We start from the raw sequence: 11,731 nt of genomic DNA, 5'->3' as shown, positions 1-11,731 counted from the left end.
TTCCGGCAGAGTCCTAAACTTAAAGGGAAGCACGTGGTAAGCGCTTTGTTCTCATTATAGCCTTTAGAGGGCGCCGTCACCCCAAATCACAGGTCTCAGTGAAACAGGCGTTCGTTCTACCTACTGAACTCTGACTCTTGTCCCTTGAACCAGCGTGGGAGCTGTCTGAAGGAGAAAGTAGTTTAGGGAACTATCACCTTATTAAGTTCTTCCATGTCTAGAGTTCTCTAACCCCAGAAGTGTGATTTTAAAATTCAGAACTTATAAGGAATTTGAGAAGTTTCATCCTTTCAGAAAGGGTCAGCAGAGGGAGCTGGTAAAATGTGTTTGAGAAAGCATAAGATTAGTTTTAGATATTAACCTAGGGCACAAGAAGAGGAATAATTACAGAAGCAGTGGCAATAATAGAATACTGAGTAGGCATGACCTTTTTTCCTTTTTTTCCTTCTCCATTGAGTTGAAAGGAGAACTCAATGGAAGCTAGCTTAAAAGACCACCTCAGGTTCACGGAAGAGTTTCTAGACCAGGAGCACGAATGCAAAGGCCCACAGGGGTCAGAAGGTAACCCAAAGGAGGGAAGAGGGCCAGATAAGATCTGACTGGAAAGCGCATCCACCATCTATTAAGTTCAGCTAAATGGTGCTATTTGAGAGCATGAGCCCAATATTCCCGGGTTTTAGGATTTTTTCAATAGAAACTAAATCTAGATTTTTATATGAAATCTTCTGTTGGCAACAAATTAATTTTTTTTTAAAAAAAATATCAAGCCCACAGAAATGTTGAAAGGACAGCTTCATTAATGAACACCAATGTATCCCTCAGCCATTTCATCAACTACTAACCTCTTGGTATATTTTCTTTTGCGCCCCCCATGCATGCATGCATGTGCGCGCGCACGCGCACACACACACGTCCACATATATCTGAAAGTAGTCTTCAAACATCAGGATGCCGTCAGGATTTTTCAGCATGTATCTCAGAAGAATAAGGGCATTCTCTCACACAATCACATTACCATTACCACATCTAAGACAGTCAATATAAATTCAATAATATCATCCACAGTCTACTTTCAAATATCTCCAATTGTCCCCAACATGTCTTTATCTAGTGGTGAACCAGATCTGGCCTGTACAGTGAGAACGTGAGCATCTATTCCAACCCCAAGTTCAGTAATATCACGGTAACTTGACAATGGTCATGGAGGGAATATTTACACCATGGAACTTATCAAACACTGCAAATATGGGATCCCCCCAGACCCCCAGCCGGTGGTTAAACATTTATCGGCATACCATTCTTTTTTGTTTAACAGCTTTATTGAGGTATAATTAATATACAAAAAATACTGCGAATATTTAATGCATATAATTTGATGAGTTTGGACATATGCATACACCTGTGAAACCATCACCACAATCAAGGTGATAAACATATCCATCACCTTTGAAAGTTTCCTCGTGCCCCTTTGTTTGTTTGTTTGTTTTAGTAAGAATACTTGACATGAGATCTACCCTCTTAACAAAATTTTTAAGTGCACAATGCAGCAATTCAACTATAGGCACTATGTTGAACAGCAGATCTCTAGAACTTATTCATCTTGCATAACTGAAACTTTATATCCATTGAACAACAACTCCCCATTTCCCCTTCCCCCCAGCCTGTGACACCACCATTCTACTCTCTGCTTCTATGAGTTTAACTATTTTAGATACCTCATATAAGTAGAATTATAGAGCTTTCTCTTTTTGTGACTGGCTTATTTCACTTAGCATACTGTCTCCAGGTTCATCAATGTTGTTGCATATGGCAGGGTTTCCTATTTTTTTTAAAGGCTCCCATAATATTCCATTGTATGTGTATACCACATTTTCTGTATCCATTCATCTGTCAGTAGACATCTATTGGCTATTGTCAATAATGCTGCAATGAACGTGATAGTGTGGATACCTTTTGGAGATTCTAATTTCAATTGTTTTGGATAAATACCCAGAAGTAGTATTGCTGGATTGTATAGTATAGTAGTTCTATTTTAAATTTTTTGAAGAACCTTCATACTGTTTTCCATAGCAGCTGCACTATTTTACATTCCCACCAGCAGTGTAGAAGGGTTCTAATTTCTTCACATCCTTGCCAACACTTGTTATCTTTTATTTTGTTTTTGGTAATTGCCATCCTAACAGGTTTGAGGTGATGTCACATTATGGTTTTGATTTGCATTTCCCTGATGATTAGTGATGTTGAACACTTTTTTATATACCTGTTAGCCATTTGTATGTCTTCTTTAGAGAAATGTGCATTCAAGTCCTCTGCTCATGTTTAAATTGGGTTATCTGTTTTTTTGCTGTTGTTGTAGGAGTCCCTGATATATTTTGGATATCAACCCTTTATCAAATGTATGGTTTTCAAGTATTTTTCCCATTCCATAGGTTGCCTTTTCATTCTGTTAACTGTCTCTTTTGCTGTGCAGAAGCTTTTAAATTTGATGTAGCATCACCTGTTTACTTTTGTTTTTGTTGCCTCTGCCTTTGGTGTCATACCCAAGAAATCATTACCAAGACCAATGTCAAGAAGCTTTTCCCCTATGTTATCTTTTAACAGTTTTATAGTTTCAGGTCCTTTTATTATTTTTGGGGTGAGGAATATTGTCCCTGGGCTAACATCTGTGCCAATCTTCCTCCATTTTTCTTGTATGTGGGATGCTGCCAGAGCATGGCTTAATGAGCTGTGTGTAGGTCCACGCCTGGGGTTTGAACCTGCGAACCCCAGGCTGCTGAAGTGGAGTGCACAAACCTAACCACTATGCCACTGGGCCGGCCCCTACTTTTTTTTTTTTTTGCTGAGGAAGATTAGCCCTGAGCTAACATCTGTGCCAGTCTTCCTCTACTTTTTATATGTGGGTTACTGCCACAGCATGGCTAATGAGTAGTGTAGGTCTGCACCAAGGATCCGAACCTGCGAACCTGGGCCGCTGAAGCAGAACGTGCCAAACTTAACCACTATGCCATGGGGCCAGCATCTCAGGTCCTATTTTTAGGTCTTTAATCCATTTTGAGTCAATTTTTGTATATGGTGTGAGATAAGGGTCCAATTTCATTCCTTTGTGCATGAATATCCAATTTTCCCAGCAACATTTGTTGAAGATTTTACCATTGTGTGTTCTTGGCGGCCTTGTTGAAAGTCAGTTGACTATACATGTGTGGGTTGATTTCTGGGCTCTCAATTCTATTCCATTGGTCTATATGTCTGTCTTTATGCCAATACCATACTGTTTTAATCACTGTGGTTTTGTTTATTAGTTCTGAGAGGTTTTTTGTGGAGTCTTTAGGGTTTTCTGTGTGTAAGATTGTGTCATTTGCAAACAGGTAATTTTACTTGTTTTCCAATTTGGATGCCTTTTATATCTTTTTCTTGCCTAATTGCTCTGGCTAGGACTTCCGGTACTATGTTGAATAGAAGTGGCAAGAGTGAATATCCTTGCCTTGTTCCTGATATTAGAGGAAAAACTTTCAGTTTTTCCCCATTGAGTATGATATTAGCTGTGGGCTTGCCGTATATGGCTTTTATTATGTTGAGGTAAATTCCTTCTATACCTAGTTCGTTGAGAGTTTTAATCATGAAAATGTGTTGAATGTTGTGAAATGCTTTTTCTGCATCTATTGAGATGATCATGTGATTTTTATCATTCATTTTGTTAATGTGGTGTATCACATTAATTGATTTGCATATGTTGAACCACATACCACTCTTTATGGTTATATTTTTCCTGATTAAAGTGCCAATCAAAGTTTACCAATTGTATTTAGCTGTTAGGTCTCTTTAGTTTGCCCTATTCTGTAACAGTCTTCCAGCCTTCAAAGGGTCCAGTTCAAGATTGGTCAATATTATATAGTTTACTACTGCTAGAACTATTCTCCTGCAATTGCCTTTTAATTAGTTTTCTTACTTCCATTTGCTCCCATATAATCCATTCTCCAGAATGATCTTTCTAAATTATAAATTAGATCATGTCACTCTGATGTATAAGACTGTTTGCTGAAGGGGATGTGTGGTCAGGGAGGGTTTTCAAAAAGCAGGAATATTATGACATATTTGTATACTGTGGAGAACAATCCTGTATAAAGGGAAAAATCCAAAACTTGAGAGAGAAGTTGGACAATTATAGCAGTGATGTTCTTGGGTAGGTGTGAAAAGATGGGATCCAGAGCACCAGCAGGAATTGACTTGAGGAGCACAGATAGTCATCCTTAGTAACAGGAGTATGGGTACAGCTGCAGGTAGATTGGGAATGTGGTGGTGGAAATCTGTTGAAGTTCTCTGCTAATTGTTACTATTTTCTCATCTGAGAGTGAGGTGAGAAGGAAGTGGTAGAGGTTCGTGATGAAAGGAGATAATATAGAATAGTCTTCCAGGAGATCAGATTGGGGAGTGAAGGAATTAGAGAAATCTAGCAGGATTAGGGGGCAGTGGGGGTAGGCGTGAGTTTAAGAGCAATCAGTTAGAGTGCTGAGTGTTTTTCCTCTACCTAAGGTCAAGCGCTCAGACGGAGGTTTGAAATGGGTGGAGAGTTGGATTTTGACAAGAGTTGGAGTTCTCATATGCAAGTATGAATGAATGAGAGGGGACAATGGAGTTGAGAGTGTATGTCAATGTGAAATTATGTAATCATGAACTCTAAGCTGGGTCATGAGGGAAATGAGAAAATGAAGGGAGGTGGGGCAGTGAAAGATGGTAGAGTGTTTGGAGTGGAAGTCCCAGGGGTTTGAATAGAATATTGTATTAGAAGGAGTTAGCTGGAAGAATATGACGTGGTTGGTGGAGAGTGGGGTGTTCGTAATTCAGACTGTGGAGAGTTGCACTTGTTGAGAACGACAAGATCAAGACCTGAACTGTCTAATACCATAGCCATCAGCCATGTGTAGCTCTTTAAATTTAGATTTAAATTAATTAACATTAAATAAAATTAAAAATTCATTTCTTCACTGGTACTAGCCGCTTTTCAAGTGCTTAACAGCCATGTGGCTATCTATTGGACATCACTGGTCTAGGGCATGAACATAGTGGTGGGTGGCTGAGACAGGTGGTGGATAAGATCATTAGAGGTAACCAGCTTTAGGAACTGAGAAGACGTGACGTGGAGGAACTGTATGCTTGATTTTGAAATCACTGAGAATTATGACAGAAGCAATGGTGAAGAGAGAGACACTGAGTCAGAGATCCATTCATTTCTCCTCCACGCGGCTCCAAGCCTCTCTGAGATAGCTGGCCCCACCCCCAGCTCCTAGTGTGGGTCTTTTGGTCAAAGGGGAATCCACATCCCCCTAGCAAATGATTGCCTGTAGAAGGAGGCTTTAATGCAATTCAGGCCATGAGGACTTAAGATATGAGGAGACATTCACTGGAGGCTTTAGGATATATATATTAGTTAGTATAAAAGGGAAGCTGATGTAACAGAGACCTCTAAATACAATGGAACATATAAGACAAAATTTTATTTCTCTGTCATGTAACAATTTGACCAATCTAGGCTGGCAGGGCAGCTTTGTTGCCTGGGTCATTCAGGGAACCTTGTTCCTTCTGTCTTGTTACTCTGTCATCTCTGAGGACTTTGTCCTTTGCATGGTTGAAGCTGGGCTGCTGCCATGACTATGATACAGCTTGCAGAAAGGAGAAAGTGAGACAGTCCAGAGAAAGCAATTTCCTTTTAAGTAAATGAGGGGGAAATTACATGCATTATTTCCATTCACATTCCATTTGCAAGAGCTTGATCATGGGGCCACACTAGCGGCAAGGAAGTCTGGGAAAGGCTGTCTCTAGCCAGGTAGCCATGTGATCAGGAAGAAGGGGTAAACAGACTTTTGGGATGCAAGTTGCTGTCTGCCATATTCTACTTGTGGAAGAATTCTGAAAGTGCTTCTCTCTTTTTCTATAGGGTGTAGTCTGGAATTGTAGCAGCTATCCTCTTAGCATGCTGAGGATGAAGCTGGTCCGGGCAGAAGGGCAGAGCCAAGGGAGTTGTGGAGAAATGGCACTCAGCCACTGGATTAAGTTAACCCTGAAGCCCATCTTACCGCTGGACTGAGTGACATGAGCCACGATTTTTCCTTGTTATGCCAGTCTGAGTTGAGTTTCTGTTTCTTGCAGTTAGGATGTTTCGCAAATTATTTAACCATTCCACTTCTGACGCTGTTATTTCTTTTTGCCATTGTTACAAACAATGGAAGAAACATCTTTGTATCCATATCTTTGTACACATGACCTTTTCTATTGGATAGATTCTAAGATGTATAATTGCTGTGCCAAAGGATATGTGCATTTCAAATTTTGGTAAATACTGCCAAATTGCCCCAAAATGCATTTTACAACATTTCATTCCACAATCACCACCCTCCTCCTCTAAAGTTCTGGAATATCTCCTTTTGACTCCTTTTATGTCTTGATTTTACAGAAGAGCATCTTGGTGACGTACGTTCTCCTTCTTTGCCAACGTTCAGGCTTAGGTTCTGTCCCCAGCCATGTGGTACACTTGCTCCCTCTCTGTTTACTAATCTGGCCATAACTCGAATCACACTCACACTCTTTATAAAGGCTGCTTGCACTTCTATGACAACAGATGTCAAATATAAAAATGTTGCATAGTCAAATAGTATAACTTTGTAGGAAAATTTGCTCAATAGTCTTATCCTATTGATATAAGCTAATAGTCTCATATTTTCCCTTTTGGTTAAACTTTTTAGGTCTACTTTAAAATGTCTAATCAAGTTCTACTTTTTGCAGAGAAAGCACTAAGTGCAGACTTTTTTAAAATCAAAATGTTCTGAAGTTAGACTATTTAAAAATACTGTATTCTATCTTAACAAGGACAGGACAACCCTAAAGGGTGTTGTTTTTCTCAGTTGTCTGCAGCTTCCATGAGAAACTTCCTAAAGTGGGAAGCAGTGGTTGAGAACGGGCTTGGGAGAACACAAGAAGCTCTTTGTGTTTTTTTTTTTTTTTTTTTTTTTTGCTAAGGAAGATTTGCCCTGAGCTAACATCTGTGCCAATCTTCCTCTATTTTGTGTGTGGGTAGCTGCCACAGCGTGGCCACCAACAAGTGGTATAGGTCTGTGCCTGGGAACTGAACCTGGGCCGCTGAAGTAGAGCATGCCAAACTTAACCACCAGCCCCAAGAAGCTCTGTGTTTTATCTCTTCTTTTTATGACCCCTGCAGGGAATGGCAGCACCCTCCAATTATTCTGGAGGTGAGTGTGGAGAAGTGAGTGGAGATGGCACCGGGAGGCCAGTGGGAAGGTAGCAGTAACCTAGACAAGAAATGAAATGGACCTGAACTAGCCAGTGAGGAAGGGGAGAAGGTGAGGGACAGACGAGTCTGTGAGATAGTAATAATATCTCACATAAGAATAATCTCACATAGTAATTCTTTAAGGGAGCACTTACTAAATGCTAGGCTCTGGGGTAAACCCTTTACGTGCATTATCTTCATTTATTTCTCCTTACAACGATGCTCAAGTTTTATTTCCACGTTTTACAGACAAAGAAACTGAAGCTAGAAGAGATTCAATAACTTGCCCACGGTTGTGCAGCAAAGCAGTATTCAGCCCTGGCAGTGTGACTCTGTGGCCTTGCTTTTACACACAGTTCCATGTGACCCCTGCTCTGCACTAGAGACACGCTTGATAGGACTTGTTGACTGTTAGATGTGAGATGTGAGGGTCAGAGGGTCAGGTGACTTCTTTTGTGTTTCAGTGGAAAACTATGGATGAATAGTATTGCTATTCCTTGAGAGAGGCGTTAAAAGATAATTTTCAAAGGAGGTAAAATCATGACTCTCATACAAATATAAAATGAATACAGTTTAAAGATTTTATTTAACTTGTTATTCAGGAGGGAATTGGTAAGATGTTACGACCAGTTCAAAGGAGACTCACATTTATAGATCAGGAATATTGACATGAATATGCAAATGGACGCAAAACTAGTGTTTTCCACAGTGGGGAATGGAAGCCAATTAAACCACTGTTGGATATAATTTACATGTCTATAGACAAAAATTATTTTGCATTGCTGTTAATTGTCTATAATTTAAAGAGTTTTACAATAGCTTCCGTAGAAGCAAAGTCAGATAACACCAAAGGGTGTGCTCTAGACAATGCATGTCTGTTTACTTACCTACTTATTTATTTAGTTATTTTTTTTGACTATGAAAGAAGAAAACAAATACTTATTGAATGCCATTTATTTTTAAACTGTGCCCTTCCATATAATTATTTATTGAAATACATTTTTTTTCCCCTACAGAGGGTAAGGAGGATGCTATTAGGGAGTGAGTAGGGGGCTGTTGGGGAAGAAAATGAGGTTAATTTTGCACATATTGCATTTGAGAAGCCCATGGCATATTCTGTTGGTAATGTCCAATGAGGAGCTAAGTCTGTGGCTCAGAAAAAATAAAGCAACCAAGAAAACATGCAGCCTGCTTAGGAAATGATAGTAATAATAGCTATTAGTTATTAAACACTTACCAGGACTTATGTGAAGCACTTTACGTGGATCACACCATTTAATCCTTATAACACTCTTACGAAGGAGTATGTATGATAACTCCTGTGTTATAGAAAGGGAAACTCTAGCTTAGGAAAAGTAAGTGACTTGCTCAAGGTCACATGGCTAGTAAGTGGCAGAGCTTCCGCACTGGGCACAGTTCTCTAAGTATCCCCCACGGCGGGGCACGTTGAAAGATCCAGAGCACCGGAATGTAAAAAGATAGACATCTTTACCTAAAACTGGCCCAGCAAGGGGTACTATTCATATACATTAAAGAGAATTTCTGAAAATGTAAAATTATTCTTGGACCTGAAATGCCTCAGGAGCCTTCTGATTTAAAGGATGTGCAAGAAGCCAAAGCATTTATGTTTCCTCTTTTGCTGGATTGCTGGCACCTAACTAAGTTTATCATTTTTTTTATGAATGGGAAAAACTAATACTGTTTTCCAGTATGATTTATGGAATAATTTCCAGACTAAGAAATAGAACCCTTTCTTCCCATTGAGTCTTTTCAAGATTATGGCCATAGAGTAGGTCTAGCATAGTCATGGTCAGAGAAGAGGGAGGGATAAACAGGGAAAAAGATGCATGTGGAGATTCAGAAACACAATGATGTACACAAGGGGAAAGACCTGCAAAATCCCAGACACAGTGGGAAAGATGCTCATCGATATAGAGGCAGGTCCACACACCCATAGGCAGAGGGAGAAAGGGAGAGAGACATACAGATATTTTCAAGGAGTAGTATCCTTGTCATATGACTTTCATGATATCACTGTTAAGACTTCTGAAGTCATTTGAACATTGGAAAGCACAGGCTTAAGTGGTGAAGTAAAGAGCCCTGGACGTATGATGTGGAGACCTGTGTCCTGACTCAGCCACTTGCTCCATCACCTTGGACAAATCAATTGACATGTTCTTGTCTGAGGTTTCTTAATTGTTAAATTGTGTAGTACAGCCTTCTTCATGAAGACAGAGCTTCTATAGCAACAAACTCAGCTACTCTCACTAGTATTTGGCAGAGATTCAAAGGCAGTCAGGGGAATTTCTTTTTATAGTGAGGAAAGGGGAAGGATTCAGGTATGTTCTCATTGGAACCTGTTAGCGCCAGGAAGGTGGGGGCAGGCTACCAGAAACAAGGCATCATATGTGACTGGTTTGGGGAGTATATTTGACTTTCTTTTGTTGGTCCTGAGCTGGAAGTAGAGACAAAAATTAGAGAAGCTGGCAGTCATTGACCAAGTCCTGACTGTTGTAGACTGATGGCTGCAGAGACTGTGGGTCAGAGTTCTGTTGTTGAAGATAGTCTGGCCATTGTCTGTTTGTGTATTGCATCTCTCAGTACAATATATTCAGTACAATAGACGAGATTAGGCTCAGGGTCACCGCTGTGTCCTCGTGGTATGTCACTGTGGTCTGGGTAGTTTACCTTGCCATGTTTCACGGTGGGCACTGAACCTCCCCAGCCAACTTCATGAAGAATGCTAAAATGTCAGCTCTGCTTTGAGGGAGAAAAAACCATCTCCAGAAGTCATCTAGATTGTATTCAGTGGAGCAGTTTTTCATTAAGAGTTTCTATGTTAAGGGTTCTGCACCCAATTCCAATGTGTGTGTGGCGTTTTCTGCTACACTGCCAAGCAATTCTTGGATAACAGCTGGGTGTCCTACAATTTCAACTCAATTCTGATATTATCTACATGGAGGTAGAATCAGATTCCACAGGTTAAGGGCTCAGTCCTACAAGACTGTTCCCCCTTCCGCTTCAGATGCCAATCGCAAGTCCAGGTTGTCACCTGTGCTTTTGAGGACCAGCTATAAATCAGAGGTCCCCATGACATCCTCCTCAGGTTATATTAATTTGCTAGAGTGGCTCACAGAACTCAGAGAAACATTTTACTTACTAGATTACTGGTTTATTATAAAAGGATGTAACTCAGGAACAGCCAGATGGAAGAGATGTATAGGGCAAAGTATGTAGGAAGGAGTATGGAGCTTCCATGCCTTCTCCAGGCCCACCATTCTCCCCAAATCTCCACATGTTCACCAACCCAGAAGCTCTCTGAACCCCATCCTTTTGGATTTTTATGGAAGTTTCATTACATAGGCATGATTGATTAAATCATTGGCTATTGGCCATTGATTCAACTTCCAGCCCCTCTCCCATCCCTGGAGGTCAGGAGGTGGGACTGAAGTTCCAACCCTCTAATCACATGGTTTGTTCTCCTGGCAACCAGTCCTCACCCTCGGTGGGGGAGGTCCAAAAGTCACCTCATTCATATAACAAAAGACACCTTTGTGCTCTTAATACTTAGGAGATTTCAAGGATTTTACGATCTCTGTGCCAGAAATGGGAATGAAGACCAAAGGTATATTTCTTATTATAAATCACATTATCACATATGTTAAAAAGTGAAATAGGTCAGGAAGAAAGTCAAAACTTGGAACAATCAAGAGGAGCTAGAAGAGCAGGCCAGAGTGGAGAGAAGTGCCTTGCATCTGTACTTTCCTACAGAGCTCACTCTTTCCTGACTCCCCAGTTTTTGAATCCCTCCCGTATCCAAACCAGGGGCCTCTCTGTGAGGTGAGGTTGGCCATCCAAATCTGACAAAGAGGAGAAGTGAAGGCCAAACCTTTTCCGGCTGTGAGTCCCATCCTCCTCAGATGTGAGAGAGAATCCAGGGCTGAGTCCAGTTGGTCAGAAACTGCCTTTGACATGGTTTTGCTTTTGTTCTTCTTTTTCTTTCTTCCCATACTCTCTCTATTAAAGACTTACTGGCTGCGGCCTTTCTCTAGTAAATTTCATTGGATTTGGTTGACTCTTAAGAGGAGGCAGCTCCGTTTGCCTCTTAAAGCAGAGTTGTAAAGGAGGATCCGAGCAGGAGGTCTTTCTCCTCTGGCTGCTGGATGCAGCTCCAACAGCAGGTGGGGGTGGCTGTTTTCCGTGGAATAGGTCTGATTTGGGTTACTATTGTGCCACCTGGAGCACCCCCTTTTGTGGTAGAGTGCATTCTAGGGGAATGAGCACCCTCAGGCAACACATTCCTTTAGAAACACTCGAATGAACTCAGTGAAGCCCCCTGTCCTTTATGGTCTTTGTTAATAGACTCTTCATCCCCTTCTCTTTCTCCCCTCATCTTCTCCCCAACTCTTTAAAAGAGAATAAAAGACCACTTGAAACAATCAATTTCTA

The sequence above is a fragment of the Ceratotherium simum genome, chromosome 2 (genome assembly GCF_057802395.1).
Source record: "Ceratotherium simum simum isolate JZ-2026a chromosome 2, ASM5780239v1, whole genome shotgun sequence".
Classification (NCBI taxonomy): Eukaryota; Metazoa; Chordata; class Mammalia; order Perissodactyla; family Rhinocerotidae; genus Ceratotherium; species Ceratotherium simum.
This window is presented reverse-complemented; position numbering follows the sequence as displayed.